General features: G+C 37.6%; 1 pseudogene; it reads right to left on the reverse strand.

The window, feature by feature from the left end:
* Positions 1–6,976: 6,976 nt before the first annotated feature.
* LOC149995950 (ATP synthase F(0) complex subunit k, mitochondrial pseudogene) lies at positions 6,977–7,260 on the reverse strand (annotated as a pseudogene).
* Positions 7,261–18,489: the final 11,229 nt, after the last annotated feature.

Raw genomic sequence — 18,489 nt, forward strand, 5'->3', positions numbered from 1 at the left:
TTTCTCAATTAAAACCTGAGTATGTCCATAATTGATACTATTTTAAATACCAAGTAAGATGTTAAAGAAAGAAGAAAAAATGTAGTAAATGTAGAGATTGCAGCAAAGAAATTGTATCTGGAAGAAAAAAAAAAACAAACAAACAAAAAAAACTAAGACAAAGAGGAAATCAGGCCCTGGCTGGTGTAGCTCAGTGGATTAAGAGCCAGCCTGCTAACCAAAAGGTCTCTGGTTTGAGTCCCAGTCAGGGCACATGCCTAGGTTGTGGGCCAGGTCCCCAGTTGGGGACACACAAGAGGTAACCACACATTGATGTTTCTTTCCCTCTCTTTCTTCCTGCCTTTCCCGCTCTCTTAATAAATAAAATCTTTTTAAAAATCAGGATGAAGAAAGACCTGGAGAACATCTCATCAATAAAAATTAGTCATGTTTTGTATGTCCTCTGTATTTTTTCACAATTCTTCTCAAAGCTGAGCCACATGCTTTTATCATTCTCTCAGTTTACTTACCAAACCAGACTCTTCACCTCCATGATAACTTTTAACTCCACTATTAGTGTTATTATTATTTTAACAAAATATATTTAAATATCATTTTACCATGCCTACTTCCAAAAAGGAATCATGATTTTAAAATGGGACAATAAGAATGAAAATCTCAGAAATAATTACAAGAAGAATAAATATAACAAAAATCTGAGATAAGTGTTCAAAAGCATTCATTCATTCATGCACTCACTCATTTTTCTTTAAGCAAGAAAAAGGAGACATATATAAGCATCTTACAAAGATATTAACAATGTAGTTTGATATACTAAAAACAGACATAATGAGGGGAAATGTGACAATAACTAAGGAGGGGTGGGGGGATGCGATGGATCTAGCAGAAATTATTCACAAGAAGCACCCCATTAAGCTTTCCACATTCACTGAAGATGGGGGTACAAGACTGGCTTCATTTTTTTTGCAGATAATGTGAAGAGGGACACATGGTGGGTTAAGATTCAGTGTCCATTAAATGAAAACCAAACTTTTGTTCACAAGAGGCAGAATGATATTTTATCCTGAAGCAGGGACACATTTTCTTTTGAGACGGTGAAATAGGCATAACAATAAATAAATAAAATTAATTTTGTATTTTTTAGTGAGCAAAATGGAAAACACTTCAAATTAGATAGTTTTAAATGCTCCCTTAAAAGCAAAATACAAACCGGAAAGAAAACAAATTTTCTCTGTCACCAAATTATAAGAGAAAATGTGTCATACGAATGCTCATGTAAGTGACTTTAGGTTACATGATGTTCAAAGTTTTTCACTAGCTTTTGCAAAAGACACAGAATAGCTCTCCAAATGGATGAATGACTATTCTTCAAAAATGACCTTTTATAAAAGCTGAGGGCATAAAATTAAATCATAATTCAGTGAAGGCATTTTTCCAGAAAATAAGGTAATATGGTCCAAGTATATTACTTTCAGATGCCCTCACCTAGGTCAGTAATAGCATTTAGGGAATTTTTGGAGGAATAGAAAGTTAACACCCCTTAGATCAATGGTCCTCAAATATTTCTGCCCCAATCAGTGCTGGGTAACCCAACAGGAAAATCATAGGAAAAACAGAGAGAGAATGTAGAAGAAAAATCTAGAAAAAAATGCTGTTTTAATTTTTGCATACAGGTGATTTTGTCATTCCGAGCAGGTTCATTTTTATTTAGACTAGTCGAATTATTTTAATTTTGAACTAATGTCAGTGGGGACCACATTATTTTCAATGTCCCAGGCCTCTAATGGCCCCCAGAAACCTGAGGAAGAGGCTTTCATCCTCTCAGTAACAGTAATTCTGAAGATGTGATTCTTCACCTGGGAAGCTAAGCATGGTGTGGTTTGGGACAGGCAAGGGCATAAGAAAGGGCAAGGTTGCAAGGAATGGAATGACCCAAGTATCTGATTTTTAGCAGGCAGGGTACACTCTGTAAAAGCATTCAAGGTGATTTTCAAATGCTTTACTCTGTTGCCACCCTTCCACACTTCATAAACACTAATTGCCTCTCAAAACTCCGCATTTCCACTGAGCTTTTGACAAATAGTTCATCACAGTGAAATTAAAGCTGAATTTGCTCATGAGGGCCTCAAGTGCCTATCTTCTGAGCTATGAATTAAATAAAGGTACTAAGTGGAATAAGCCAGTAAGGGAAAGAAAAGTACCATATAATTTCACTTATATGTGGGATTTAATCAACAAAGTAAACAAACAAAATAGAAACAGTCTCATATCTACAGAGAACAGACTGACAGCTGTCAAAGGGAGGGAGAAGGGGGCCTGGACAAAAAAAAGGTAAAGCGATTAAGCAAAAACAAAAAAGCCTCATAGACACAGACAACCATGTGGTGATGCTCTGAGGGAAGAGGTTATGGGGGAAGGGAGGAGAAGGTAAAGTGGGCGGTAAATGGTGATGGAAGGAGACTTGACCTGGGATGGTGAGCACACAGTGCAGTGTACAGATGATGTATTACAGAATTGTGTCCCTGAAACCTATGTAATTTTATTAATCAGTGTCACAAAAAAGAAAATTCAATAAGTAAATAAATAAAAAAAATCAAGGTACACATCTCTTACCAACTGTTCAAAGTAAATTAGGTAGAGCTTTGAAAATTTAGGATTTTCACAAGTACCCTTGCTCAGGTAACAGACATTCACTGTAGGTTGTGTAAAGGCGTAAGTCTGGAAAGGGCCATAATTCTTCTGAAAGAACAGCTTTAACTCTTCTGAAATTGATACTTCAAAGAACAAATACCCTCAAATTTCTAGGCCCTAACCTATAGAAAAATTTTGGACACATCAATCGCAAAAAGAAAAACAGATAGAAGTGATTTTGATTAAAGACTTCACTCTATTTGACTTGTCAACATGAGTCAGTGGTCAAACCCACCTTGTGTACAAACTGGCATCCTATGGTGGGTCTCAGGAACCTAGAATAGGAACTCATGAACACAGCCAGAATTTTTTTAAAGATAGGAATACACTGTGTTCCTATTTATAGTTATTCTACCTTCTCTACACTGAGTGAAGCAGGATTATCAGGTCAGGAAAAAGCCGCTGTTGAGTAAGACCTGTAAGAAGGTGAATAGGTTTTATGATTGTGTCACCAGATTGAGAGTCTTATTTCATGGTTGCATATGTAATTAAAAAATCCCATATTGTTGATAGGCGCCTAAATTTGTACTTAGCTTTCAAATGTCAAAATTAGTGCTGAATTTAAAGTGAACATTATCAACAGAAATTTATTATTTTTATACTATGGCTGAATTAAATAATCTCATTTATATCAATGTCTGCTACCCAATTTTTTAAAAGGAAATAATTGCCTGGCAAAAATAAAGGAATTGAATAATTACTGTATTTATTTTTTGTTTACAGGTGCATCTTGAGCTGCTACATGGTACAACATGTATTTTCTCACATGTATCAGATTTGGAACAAAGTGACTGTGACAAAACCTCTATGAGGACCTGAAGTATTGAAGAAGACCTTGTTATTTCAGTTTGTTTTAAAGAAAGGATCCGAATCTTCTATGCCAATCTCAGTTTCCTATTTTTGCTATACATGTATTCCTGTATCTTCTCCATCCAGCCAACTTCTCGCTTTTTTTTTTTCACAGGTTTGAGTGGTAACTTGAGGTTTTCCACCATCCATTCTGCTCTTGACCTTCAATATGGCCTCTTGCCTGCACTTTTGAGTATGAATCCTGATCTAATGGTCCCAGATTAGTGAGTCCTTTCACTATGTTGCCACAATCTCTGCAGACCAAGGCTGTGAGTGATGACCATGTCTTTGCAGGGAATGTATTCCCTGGGGCTGACTCCATACTCTCTCTCATCCCTGCCTTCTTTACTAGATTTCAAAAGTCACAAACCACATTGGCTAACTCCTTCCTGAGAAGTGACATTAGTAAGGAAGTGAGGGAAATCTATGGGGAAAAAAAGAAAAGAATATACTTAAGAAAGATATGTGAAAGTTAGTTAAAAATAATTAGTATCTAATCTCAGTGGAAAAGGAAGACCAAGGAATTTGAAAAGTTCAGAGTGATCTTCAGAAGGCATGTAGGGTAAACATATAAGGTTATACAAATATTTAAAGAAAGACGGTCAATTTGTCAAAAATACAGTCAAGAATGATGACTTTAGGGTTGACAGTTATAATAGAAAAAATTTTTAATTGACTTACATGCATTTAGTAAACAATATTTTAAAGGCAATATTTTCACCATGTACTTTTACTTCCTACAATGATTATGTTTTCCTTCCTTACAATATCTGCAATTAAGGAAATTCTATAAGTGAAGGGTTTTTTTTTTTTTTTTTTGTTAGGTTAAAATAAAGCATTACACAGTAGTAGCCTCTTAATAAATGTCAATTACCTTCTCTTTTCTCTGAGCCTGAAATTATGCTAATAACGTTCTTCTGAATATTCATAGACTCATAGAATATTTGAGCTGGAGATAAATTTAAAGATTTTTCTCAATCAATTTCCTTTAACAAATATAAAGACATGGTGGCGCAGAGACTTGAAGTGGCTTGTATGAGGTTGCCCAGCTAGTTAATAGTATAGCCAAGACCAGAAGCCAAGTGTTGCTGGGAGGAAGCAGCATGAACAAAGGCTCTCATTTAGGGAGACAACTCATTTCAAGGAACTGAAGGAACTAATCCCAGCCTGCAGAATTAGGTAGGTTGCAGACTATGCAAGGTCTTCAAGGGTATAATAGGGATTTGGGAAGTAAAGAGACACATTAGGTGTTTATAAAAGGATGGTGACATTTCATTGGCATGTTGAGAAAGATGTGTTCTTTTTTTATATTTTTCTATTGAGTAATAAGGTTCTGTGCTTCTCAATTACTCTTACTCTCAGTTCAGGAAGCAATGCTGCTCTCTATAGTCATCTGCTTTCTCCCCTGGTCCAATGACAGCTTTTCCTTTTATTCTTCTCCTTCCACTCCTATATCTCTGCCAGGCCAGAACATTATGCTTCTAGATCATCTTCGCCATTCATTTAAAACAGGATAAACCTTTCATTTTTTCTCTACTTCCCTAAGTTTTTCTGTCTACTGTCATTTCTTGCATGATCCTACCCCACTTCAGAATTTTTTTAGGTTTCACCAAGTCCTTGGACCATTTTCCAGGAATGGATAAAACCTTCAATACCTTCATTTATTAGCCCCTGAAATCCCAACTTTCCCATGAATATCTCCTCCAAATAAAAAGATAGGGGAACACTTTCTTTGTCTATCAACATAGACATTTCATATCTTAACTTTTGTACAGGAATTTTTTGGTAGGCATTTATTTTATTGCTACTCCTTGATGTTTATATGGTTAATAATGAGGCCTTTATAGTAAGAATTTTCTTTCTTTGCACTATGCTCACAACACTGGCTTTGACTGCCCCATCCTAGGAAGATCTGATTGCATTGTTTTAAATTTCTAAAGGCTTAAACATATTACGATTAAAGAAGGAAATTAGCATTTACTAAATAGTTGCCATTTAGTAGACACAGTGCTAGAAAATGTCCTCATCAGGCTGATTTGAGCCAAACTGGGATTCAGAGTCTGGACCTTGGCAAAGTGCACGAACTAGTGACTTTTCTAGGTATCTTTTTATGGAAGCGAATATGGAAGGGCACTTTTGTACTTTGGCTGAAGGCAGAGTGACAGTGACAGTGACAGTGGGGAGAAAAAAGGTGAAATAGGAAATAGAAAATGGATGATGCTAGGGGAGCGTGTGGTATCTGTCCTCTGTTGTCTTGAGAAACTGGTTCTTTGGGCCCAAGAAGAGATGGTTTCCAAACAATATGTGCAGAAGTCATGTTTGTGAAAGAAATTGTGTTCTGAGCAGGAAACAAAAGCATGCTTCAGAGGCACATAACAAAACATGGCTTCAAACTGGGATAAAGCTATTCGCTTCCCAGCTCTAGCACAAATCATAATGCCCTTTGAGAGATCAGGGAAGTTACTAGCTGAGGAAGACTGCATCTGGAAGAGGAGTATTTGCACAGAAAAAAAAGAAAGAAGAGGTCCCGATGAAGTTCCATGCAAAGAACATAATGTGAGACAGATAGGGCACTCATAAATAACTAAGGATATTGAGAAAAGATTGGTCGTGCAAGTGGACTCCAGTAGCCATAGATCTTATCTCAAAAGAATACAATTAGGTGACATATACATCACCTCATTTAATGCCTTAAAAGGTATTTGAGAATAGAATTATTGTCCTCATTTAAAGATGAGGAAATAAATACATAGACGGGTTAAATAGTTTCTTAATGTCACAGTTATTAAATGGTGGTCCTGGGATTCAAACTCAAGGCTTGGTGACTTCTCATACCAGTGCTCCTTAAGACCATAACATGTTGCTTTCTGACTGCTTTGTATTTGCTTTCTGATTAATTGAATTCTAAGTGGAAGGTGGCCAAAATAAAAGGCACTCAATAGCTCAGTTTATTTATTTATTCATATGTTTATTTACTATACAGCATTGTAGAATTGTGGGAAGAGTGTGGCATACCTGAGCTCAGATCCCAGCACTGTTGTTTAGTGACTTTAGGTTCCTGAAAAGTTACTTTTTCTACCCTCAGTGGTGTGACTCAGTGGGTTGAGCATTGTCCCACAAACTGAAGGGTGGCTGGTTCAATTCCTGATCAGGGCATATGCCAGGGATGTGGGCCCGGGCAACCGATTGATCGCATGTATATTTCTCTCCCTTTCTTTCTCCTTTCCTTTCCCTTCCCCTCACTCTAAAAATAAAATCTTTTTTAAAAATAACAGAAATGGTAACTTTTTTTCTCTGTGAGCCTTGGTTTCCTTGTCTGTAAGTGGGAATATTTTTGAATACTGTTATGAAGTGTAAATGAGTTAATAAATAGAACATAGTAGGTTCTCACTGGATGATAACTATTTTTTTTCCAGGTTCATAATTTATTGTACAAATTGAGTATCACATGATGAGTTGACATTAGCTTCTCCAGGCATGGGAAATTAACAGACGAGGTACAGTTTAGAATCCTTTTATGTTGCTTTCACAGCTGGATTTTTTGGGGGCTTTAACTTGAAGTATAAAACTAGCAAAGCAATGCCTCCATATGTGGCCAGTACACAATTCATTCTACCTGTGAGAGTGTAAGAGTTGAAATATTTTTTGATACCAGTGAACTGGAACTGAGCATCAGCTTCTGGATCTGCCATGATTTCAAGCTTGCAAAAATCACAAATTCCGCTGGATGATAACTATTTTTATTATTGGAAGTTCTTGCGGTTTTGCCTGAACTCCTTGCATCCAGGAAAGAAACCACGTGGGATACATCAGAGCAGAACATCACAGATTGCATGCTAGTGTTCTTAGTTCTTGCTTCATTTTGCATGTTCCATAGCTTGAAATTACATATGGGAGTACATTGCTTTGACTCATTCTGCTAGGGACCAAACTATGACATCTTTTTCTATGAATGGAAGGGGACAACATTGACCTAGATCTTTTCTCTTTGTCAAGTACCCACATTACATGTTTACCTCCAGTTAGAGTTCTCTTTTAGAGCATCTTGCTCTGTGGCTGGAAAGTGTTTTTCTTTCACTTGAAAGGAAATCAGAGAGCATTCCTGTATAAAATTCACTGAGTTTTTCTTAACTATGCATTGTCATGAGACCATATGGCTGTAAATGATTTACTTTTTCATGAAAAATGGTTTTAAATCAAAAATGAAACCTGCTAAAAAGAATTTGCATACTTGATGAAAAATAAAGGCAATAAAATGTTTAATCTGGCTGTAAGAAATGTACTGGGATTTCATAAGCAGCCCTTACATAATAAGGAAATACATTTTCATTATGACTGTTGCATTACCAGTGTTATGGAAACTTAGCCTATTTAGATAGTGATACAGAAAACTGAAGCACAATGGTGTTGAGGATTCACACAAATCCAGCACATCTGGAAAATTGTGTTGTAAGACCGGCCCTGGTCCATGTAAATGGAAGCTTACTTGGAAAAGACTTGGACTCAGGTAAGGAACAGGGCAGGGGGATTGTGTGGAAGGAGAATGAGTCTGATCACAGCACTGTGCACGTTATTGATAAAAAACTGAGAAGGTACATCTATAACACTTAAAGAATAGTTTCACTAAAATCTCCATGGGAAATTGAAAAGGATTCAGCAGCATTGAAAACAGTAGGGCTGGCTGACTTTGGAAAAGCCCTTACAGCCCAGGTGTTGATCGGCATGAGCACCGGTGAGGTGTCTTGGGAGAGCATCGGCTGAGAAAGAAGCCATGCACTAGAAAGGGGCACAAGAGAAAAATGGCATCCACTACCTGGTAGCAGGTAAGCAGAGAATTAGGAAGTGAAGTTCACACGACACTTCCCCTGGGAACTCTTAGAAATATTTGGGAAGAAGTTGAGGTGACTGAGGTTCCTAAGGAATTGATGTCTTAGAGAAAGAAACTATTATAATGACTTTAACTTTATTCCAAGTAGGTATTGTAAGTTACATATAAAATTTCATCCTAATTAAATCAGCTAATAGATCATGGTCTAATATGCAATCCTGGGTGTGAGCTTTCTTTAATAGATACGATGTAGGTCAAAGCATATCTACAGTTCATTGTGCCACCACTTTCAATTGGTATTGAAGAGGCAACATTGGGAAAACATCATGAAAAGGAAAAAGAACACCAGTGTTAATCGTAATTGTTAACCAACTTGGAAAGGAGCTTATCTCTCAGTTTATTGCATCAGTTAGATAACATCTGTCCCTTGTGGACAGATTGAATTGTGTCATTCTAGGGACTGTCCAACCGCTACAAACAGGACTGTGGGTCAGTCCATCTTCACCATGTACTCTGCGCTGGCTTCATGATACAGAATTCTTTAGACTTCAGCCATCCTGAAATATATTCCAAGCATCTGAGGCAGCCACACAGAATCTCAGGGAAGGTGTATTATTTCTGAGTTAGCTTCATAAGCTTCACAGTCCACATATTTGAAAAAATGATCAAAATACTGCATATTTCCCCCACATAAATAATTTTATTTGTGACTAATGCTTACTTATTTCAATTTGTTACAGTTTTGAGGCTTTTTACATCTAAAAATACATCAATACTTGAAAGACCATGTACGAAAGTTGTTGTCCATTAAGGATCTGGAAGAGCAGAAACTGGTAATTTTGTATTTAATGAGAGACAAACCCAAGAAGACAGACCAGTGTCCTCAGCTTGTGATCAGAAGATATGAAGCCTATGCCCTGACTGGTGTGGCTCAGTTGGTTGGGTGTTGTCCCACAAAGGGAAGGGTCTCACGTTTGATTTCTGGTCAGAGCACATGCCTGGGTTGTGGGTTCAGCCCCTGGTTGGGGCACATGCAAGAGGCAACTGGTCAATGTTTCTCTCTCACACCAATTTCTCTCTCTCTCTCTCTCTTTCTTCTTCTCTTCACTTATCTTTAAAAATAAATAAATAAAATTTTAAAAAGATATGAACCCCAAGTGACACCAACTCCAAGTTATGCTTTCCCAGGTTCCTATAAGAGCATCATCTCATAACATTCTCTGTGACTTCTTGCACCTTTGGAGAAGCTTCATAAAAAGTGTTATAGATTCATGGTTAGGAGCTGGTGTGCTTTAACCAGGCTTCTTGAGTTTCTATCATGGTTCCTCTACCTCCTTGTTGTGTGATCTTGGGTAAGTCATATAAACTCTCTGGGCTTTAGTTTTTCCACCTTTAAAATTGGAATCATGCTACTATCTATGTGCTAGGGTTGCAGTAAATAGTCTATAAATGTTTGGCACGTTGTAAGAATTCATAGTGGTAGGCTGTTAATATTTTGTTGTGGAAAACGAAATAGCTTATATAGCTATTCAAAAATCAGATATACCCAAGAAGAGAAATCTGAAATGGAAAAGTATAACACACAAGACACCTTGTAATCTGTTTCTACCTAGGATAAGATTAGTGGTGACAAATAAAACTAATTTGTGCATCAAGCTCCAGAGGCCATAGAAATTCTTTGCACATAGTGTCACATTTTAGACTTATAATTATAGAGGTTAAGTACCAGTTTTGATACCATGCAGTGTTTTAGTGGCAAAGCTGGAAAACATATGGAGGGTTTCTAATTTCAAAGCTAGTGCTTTCCACTTTATTATGCACCCTCTTAAGTGAATTTGTTGAAGTTTAATACTTATAGGTTTTAAATTATCATTGAAAGGTGCATTTTGCATCAGTAAGATTTTAAATATATCTACTTTTACATGAACTTTGTCTCCTTTCTTGTATTAGGGGATAAGAGGTTCTCAGTTATGTCTAAACCATAGGGAGCTCAAAGTGTTATGATTTCTGGGGGCCAATAATACAAAGGTCACTTAGGGTGATCCAAAGAGTTGGTTGGCTCCACGAATCTGGAAATGGGGTCAGGACTGAATCTGTCATGGGTTGTGGTATTTCAGAAGAGTATAACAAAGATTACAATCTAATATTACTATTTTGCTAGAATCTTGTTGAACTTTAAATGAATCTAGAAGTTGCAAAACAGCTTCAAGATTTCAAAAAACAAACAAAAAAATGTCTGAGACACTGCCACAGTTAAGAGGAAGCTGAGAAGAAATGAAGGCTAACTGTCGGGTGACATCCTGGGTGGAGTCCTGGAACAGAAAAGAGGAGGCTAGGGAAGAACTAGAGAAACCCAAGTGAACTGTGGAGTTTAGTGAACAGTAATGTACCAATGTCAGTTTCTTAGTTTTGACAAGGGCACCACAGTCATGTAAAATGATAGCATCAGGGGAAACTGGGTGAAGAATATATATGAATGTTCGGTACTATCTTGCAACTGTTCTGTAAATCCAAAATTATTCCAAAGGAAAAATGTTATTAAAACTAAAAAAATCCCTTTGATGGTGTCTGAGATTAATGGATTCTGTAAAAATTAGGTGTCATGGTGCAGAAAACTTCTGTGTACTGCCCTCTTTTTTTCTATTTCTACTCCATATGAGGGTCACAAAACAGAGCTTTGACTCATGCTCCCCACCCCACCCCAAATTTTTATGATTTGCATTCTAAATCTCTTGCTTCCTCTTCATCTGTCTTCTGAAAATGGAAAAGCAAGCAGAGATGCTCATGATTCTCAGTGGAGGCTATTTGAACCTTCCCATAAAGATAGATAGATAGATAGATAGATAGATAGATAGATAGATAGATAGATAGATAGATATAGATATAGATATAGATATAGATAGATAGATAGGTTTTTTTTTGCTAGTACATACTTGGAGTAATCACTTACCGAGAGCCTACTACCCGACAAACACAATTTGAGGCTCTGGGAACACAAATAGAAGCAAAACAAAGCCCTTGCCTATCATAAAAGCCCGTCCTCATTGGGTCAGCAAATACATAGTAGAGAATGACAATGCACAGAGATGAAGAAAGGATATCAGGGGAGCCCAGAAAAGGGGCTACTCATACAGTGTGAAGGAGAAGGTCAAGGTGGGGATCTTGGTGGAAGTGACCTCTGAACTGAGTCTTAATAGAGTGTTCGCAGGAAGGAGAACAACAGCTGAGGAGGTAGCCAGAGGAAAGAGGGAGTCTCTGGGCAGTGGACTACATCCCAGAGCACTCTGGTGGGAAACATCAGAAGCATGCTGATGTCAGAGTGTGAAGGAGAGAGAAAGCAAAGGCAATGAAGCTGCAGTGGTTAGCAGTGATCTAGACCTGAGGGGCTTCGCCGTAATGATGTACAGATTAGATTTCACCCTCTAGGAGAAGAAGCAGTTTTCACCTCTGATAACGAACTTCAAACCTAATTATCATTCTCATCCATTCTTTTCAGTCTTCATAATCTATATGTTTAGTCTTAATAAAAAGTATTTTCACAATAGCCTACTGGGTTTTAAGATATAGATAGAGCAAATTGGTTAAGAACATGGAATTTAGAGTCATATTGCACCTTTTCATAATTTCTTCTCTACCATCTCTGTGTCTTTCAACCAACCGGACCTCTTTCTCATCTGTAAAGTGGGGGTTATTATAACGCAATCCAGTTCACTGGGTTGCAGTGAGAATTAAATGACTCACAGTTCGGGGTGTGGAGAAAGCACTCAAGGTGATCATCACACTGCATTGCGCGTCACAGAGCTGAGCAGTCGGAGGGCACACTCTGCAGCCAGGCTGCCTGTAGTTACACCTTGGCTTTGTCACTTATGGGTTGTGTGACCTTGGGAAATTTCATCAGTTAAATAAACATTGTTTTGTCGTAAGGATCGAATGAGCTAATATTTTTGTAGAGTGTGGAGAACAGTGCCGGGCACGTCAGTTTGTTATAAGCAGGTTACATGAGTTTATGCACATACTAAGCATAAAAAGCCTCAGCTACTCTTATTATCACCTGTAATGGCAACGTAACGCTTCTAGCATGCTCAGGCAAAGAATAAAGACCGAACCATGAGGCCAGCCACAAAACTATCAGGAACGCATTGTTTTGTTTTGTTTTTTGTGTGCGTATTTTTGGCTCAGGCCTGCCAGCAGAGGTTGTCAATCAAACACATTAGTTATTACCTCCTAGCCCAGCTATTTGATCCTTGTTCACATTAAGAAGAAGAAAAATTATCCAAAAAATCGTCGTTGTCGTCGGCAGCCGTCCGTCTCGAGAGACTATGGTGTAGCTTCTTAAGAGTCTATCTGCACCGCCGAGAATGGCTGTGCAGTCCGACTCGGGAGTGACACGGTATCTGTCTCCTCCCGTGTTGAATCGACATCTTGCGATGACGCTGGAGTGTCCTCTCCAGTGAAGCTGAAGCTACAGAGCCTGGGCAGGGTGATACGGAGGGTCTGCTGTTGCCCATGCAGCAGACCCCCCCTCTCTTCGCAGCTGAAGGGTCCAAGGGAAAGACGGAGTCAATACAGCTTGGCTTCAGGTGCGCCGCAGGAGTTGCCGGTGTTGACTACAACGTCAAACCGCCTTAGGGACTCCGGCTCCGGATTTTCTGTCGGGGTTTACTCCCTTAGCCTTTCCCCTGAAGAGGTATGCCGCAAGGCAGCGGAGGTTTTTTGAAGTCAGAGTTTTCCTTCTCTGATGTGCCCTGACTGGAAGATCGAACCAGCGACACTTAGCTCGCAGGCCGACGCTCAATCCACTGAGCCAAACCAGCCAGGGTATTATCCAAAAAATAAATACAAGAAATTAACCACAAATCTCCAAAGGCTTGATTCTTATTTTAAGAGAGCTTTCATGGAGTTTGTGGAAGAATTTTTACTTTTTCTGTCACATGTCTTCATCCACTTCTTAGTATGATTTTATGTTAGTTATCATAACAGGAGGAGGTACTGTAATATTACAGCACAGTTACATTACAGGATCACAAATGGCTCAGGCTTCCATAGGTACAGAAATTGCATTTGCTGGCCATTGAGGTTTGAACGGACTCAAACAAAAATGAGGTGAAAACTCTTCCCAACATATTCCATATAATTACTAACTAAAGAGACCCCTTCAGTTTCATTCTTCGCCTTTTATTTGAGGCCAGGATTTGAGATAATTATTGCCTGGGATATTGAGAGGTACTGGACCATATAAAAATAATTCTTCAGTGACACACTCTACAAACCATTGAGCAACATGAATAGGACTTTTGTCACAAATGCAGGCTGACAGGTCATTCCTTGGCATTTTCACACAATATTGAAAACCACCTGAACTGGCAGGTGTAAAGTTCCTAAGTTCTCACTTGCTAGAATAATTTAGCATTGATTGTGGCTGTTAATAGGCAAAGGGTGTGCAATAGACAATAACATCACAAGAAAGAATATAATTGTATTCAATAGCAGCTTAAAATAGAAATAGTTTTATAGATAGTTCTCAACAGTTCCATGCACACAGAATCCGAATTGCCACAGTACAGCAGATTATCTTGAAAATATCATGAAGTGAACTCAGCAATACTTTCTTCATGGTTGGAGCTGTCCTCCCAACACGTCTCATCCAGGTTTCTCTGACTCCCTGGTTGGCAAATATTTATGAAGGCAAAACTTGCCCTTCTCTCTTTATGTAAATTCTAGCTCCTGTTTCCCTCTGATAGTGTCCACTCAACAGAGAAGCACACCAACCAAATCAATTACTCCAAATCAATAGTGAACTTCATCTTCCCCTTTCTGTATTCAGAAGAAGATAGATTGGTATTGTTGCCACCAAAAAATTTAGTTTGTAAAATGATCTATTGTAACTAAGCCCCTGGGAGCTTTCCTAAGAGATCAGAGGTGGCCATCTGATATCACATGATCAAGTGATTCAAATCCATGTTAGTCCAGCTGTGTTCTGGAGGGTACTTAACCCAAAATATTCTCCAAAGATGCATCCTGGGACAGTGATTCTAAAACTATAAGGTGCATGCACATCACCTGGGTTTTTGTTAAAATGCAGACCCTTACTCATTAGGTCTATAGTGGGGCTTGAGGTTCTACATCTTGGTTAAGTTTCCTTGAGGTACTCATGCATCTGGCCCAAAAGCCATCATTTGAAAAACAAGGTTCTAAAAGAGTCAGAACAACTCAAGATACTACTAGATAAGGCATTTGTCTGAAGTCTACAAACACATTTGTATAATAACCTGTATCCTCTATGTATTTAAAATATTCTAATCTTAGAAAAGGGAAATGGAGTTTCAACGTTTGTTTTTGGTAGATAAGGTGAACTGAAAAATAGTTATTTGCTTTAGGGAAAAAAAAGGCAAAGTAAGAAACAACAGGATTCAAAAGACAGAATTTTCCTGTACCATCTAGAGTCCATAGGGAATATACTGGCAGCAGAATGTTACTTCCCTTTGCTGGATAAGAAAACTTTCTGCTCCGGGTTGATAGGTGCCATGTGACAACTCCACCTCCTCCCCAGATGCCACAAAAACTGACACACTAATATTTACTTTTAGGTAAGTATTTAATTTTGCAGGAATAAATTAAGGCATAAAATTAGGCATGGTTAGCATTGCTCTAATTAAAATCAAATTACTTATGAAGTCATTCACAGAAAACATGTCTTTCAAATTAGGACATTCCATTATCAGGAAGAGTTGTTTCACTATGAAATGTATTAAATATTAGGTAGACTCTCCAGACAGCCTAATGGTACCTGATATCTAACACCTTGTTCCATTGTTCTCCTGGTCAATCTGCTCATTAGGAGCTCACAAAGGAAAGCTGAGGGTTCCCCATGTTAACCAGAGAGATCCACTGTGATCATTCCTTAAAGTGGCATTCTTTTGGCAATTAGTTGCTCAGACTCTATTTGTTTGTAATTGTAAATATATTCAATTTAATGCAACAAACATTTATTGAACATTATTATCAGACTCTGGGAGACATAAAGATAAATAAGACTTAATTTTTATGTTCACAAAGCTGATGATCACCATGTACATTGTTTTATAAATGCTTTTATGTTGGAATGTGTGCTGTTGTAGTTTTAGTTTTCTCACTAACTGCGGTATAGGACACTTGAAAGCAAAGGTCTTTTTAAAATTTTCTTTGTGTTTAATATCTGTACAATTCCTGAGCAGGAAATCACAGTGGGACTTCAGGAGAGAAGGACAAATTTGCCAGCCACTTTCTGCCATGACCTGGGTCTTCCCATGTGGCTTTCCTACTCGGAGGAAAGTATGGCAGCCTCAGCTGAAGCTATAGAGGTGGAAAGAGGGGCTTTGAGAAAAAAGCCTCACCTTCTTTCAACCGCAGAAAAGAGTACCTTTAACTTAACCTTTTTTTCTTTGTTAAAATGTAAGGCATGGGTGTTTAAAGTTCTTTTGCAGCATTTGGTCTCATGAGATACACTGCCATGACTACTTGGTGACAACATCAACAAGAACACTTACATGTATCAAGTACTTTTCTCAGACCCTAACAAATACTAAGTTATTAAATCTGAATATCAGGCTTATGAAATTAAGTCCTTATTTTAGAACTGAACAAATTGAGGTACAGAAAGATTAAGTAATTTCCCCCAAGTCACATAATCTTCTGAATAAGAATACATATAGTAATGACTTAAGAATTCATTCTCTGGCATTACATTTCTTGACACCAAGAAAGTAGTAAAGATATATATGAAGCTAAATCCATTTCAATGTATGCAAATGTCTCCCGAACATCATCTTTGGGGCCCGTCTTACAGAAAGGCTTTTTTGAATCACTAACTCAATTCCACTTTTATTATAAACTATACCTTCTGAGGACACAGGCAGCATACATACCATGACTCTCCCCTGTGCACTTTGATCACCCTGTTGGTTTTCATGACCATTGGACTAATATGCATACCCATAGTAGATGGAAGCTTCCTGAGGACAGGGCACGTGTCTCCAATGCCGACACAATCCCTGGTTCACAGGAGCAGTACAGGGATTTTTCTTGACAAAAGTGAATGAATCCCTATTGTACAGATGAGTAAACGGAGACCCAGAGAGATGAGATATGACTTGCCCAAGCTTACACAACTCAAAGGAGATAAACTAAGGAAAGTTTTCAAACTTGGGGTTCCCAATGTTGAAGCCCACTTTCTGTCCCACACCACAGTTTACATTATCCACCCATTAATGAAAGAACAAGAGTTATTTCCTGAATACTGTCATTGCAGCGTTTGTGGAACGCAAGCAATCTGTATGAGATGCTAAGACATGAATTGAAGAGTCTTTTCCCTTCTTGAGGTTGTAGTAACATTTATATTTAATAAATGGTCTTTTTTTTTTTTTTACATCCCACATTGAAGTTCCAAGAGTTTTGAAAATGCTTCTACTCAAGTACCTCAGCCAGCCGATTTATTTAACTGCTATAGAGTTTTTTTATTCTTTGTAAAGTTTTTAGTTGATAACAAGAGTATTTCACCTTGTAATAAATACTGGAGGAATTGAATTAAAAAGAATACCTGGGAAGCAAAGATTTCTTTATGTTTAACATGTTGTTGGTGAAAAAAAGTATAATTCTAGCACTTGGGGTTGATTAATCAGTCTGCTTTTTCATTTTATGGGAACGATTTTCATAACTGAAAATGACATTCCTAATAAGGACATAGAAAAAACCAGCAGCAGTCTTTCTATTAATGGCATAGGAATAATTTAAATAGGAGTCAGCACAGTATTACATTGTTAAACTTTATTCAAGAATTATAGAAAATACGTTACTAGGTTCACTTAAAGTCTAAGCTGAAGAATTCTCCTCTGGAAGCCATTTTCCTGATTTGACCTGAATTGTTTTTCTGTGTCACCAGAAAGACTATGCAAATGCTGATTAAAGCAATTAAAAGTTTCCGTTGTTTGCAGAAAAAGATGTTCCCAGATATAGCTTTTTGTTTGTAGACATCTTAATAAGCACTAGCAGACTGAAATGAGATCTGTCATCAGGTATATTTTTCTCTGAGACAAACTGTCTACTTCACATACATATTAAGCAAGATTTGTTACCAAAGCTTCCTTATATTTCTATTTGTTGTTGTGAAATGGTAAATGTAGAAATAACACTAGATCTATCAATTTGATAATATAATGCAATACATCTGGCAGCTGAACAGGGGAAAAATGTAATGACATCTTTGGCAGAGTGAATGGTTTTTATTATGAGTTCTTTCTTTCTTTTTTTAAACACACAATTGTGCCATTTGTTGCAGGCTAATGTCAAGGAATATAAAGTATTATTGGGGATGAGGAATTCAGCTTTTGGAGAACATAAATCGACTTCCATGTAAATATAACCATCAGTTTTAGTGCTTGTTAAACATATATTTACTGAAACGACTTGAATAGGAAAGCTTGCTGAAGGGAACCACACTTGTTTTTAGCTATGTATTGCTTAATTCTTTTTATGGATTTGGCTTTTCATACTTGCAGTTTTACATCAAACTCTACTGTAGAATATTGTAAATGTAAGAATGAATTCTCTAGAATGTGTGGGCTAATTCATCTTAATAATCACTGGGGCAAACGAAATTTTACTTGCCTTATTAACAATATGAAGCCACCATTTTAACAAAGGAGGGTACTTAGTAGCACAAAGGAACATCCTCAATTCATTCATTCACTCCTATGGTCATAAAACTTTTCTTGACCACTATGTGTCAGACATGGACTGGCTTCTAACAGCGTAAGTTTGAGCCACGAGAAGCTCAGCCTTGCTGAAGAGACACACACAGATAATCTGTAGGGTACTAACATAGGGACGCTTGCAGTGTGTGCCCATAAAATATATAGCAAAACAAAATAAGGTAAGATGCTATGATAAATGTTTTAAATTTAATTTCTATTTTTTTGGAAATAAATAAAAGGTGATGAGTGTGAAGCAATACATTATAATACTCAATATCTCATGGCCTGGAGAAGGTCAAATTGTGTTACTCAGAAAGTATTATAGGGCTGCCGGCATGGGGATTGGTTTTAGCTTGGACTCAAAAAGGGGATGATCTTGCTTGTAAACAAATT

This window comes from Furipterus horrens, unplaced genomic scaffold (genome assembly GCF_987537825.1).
Source record: "Furipterus horrens unplaced genomic scaffold, mFurHor1.1.pri manual_scaffold_12, whole genome shotgun sequence".
NCBI lineage: Eukaryota > Metazoa > Chordata > Mammalia > Chiroptera > Furipteridae > Furipterus > Furipterus horrens.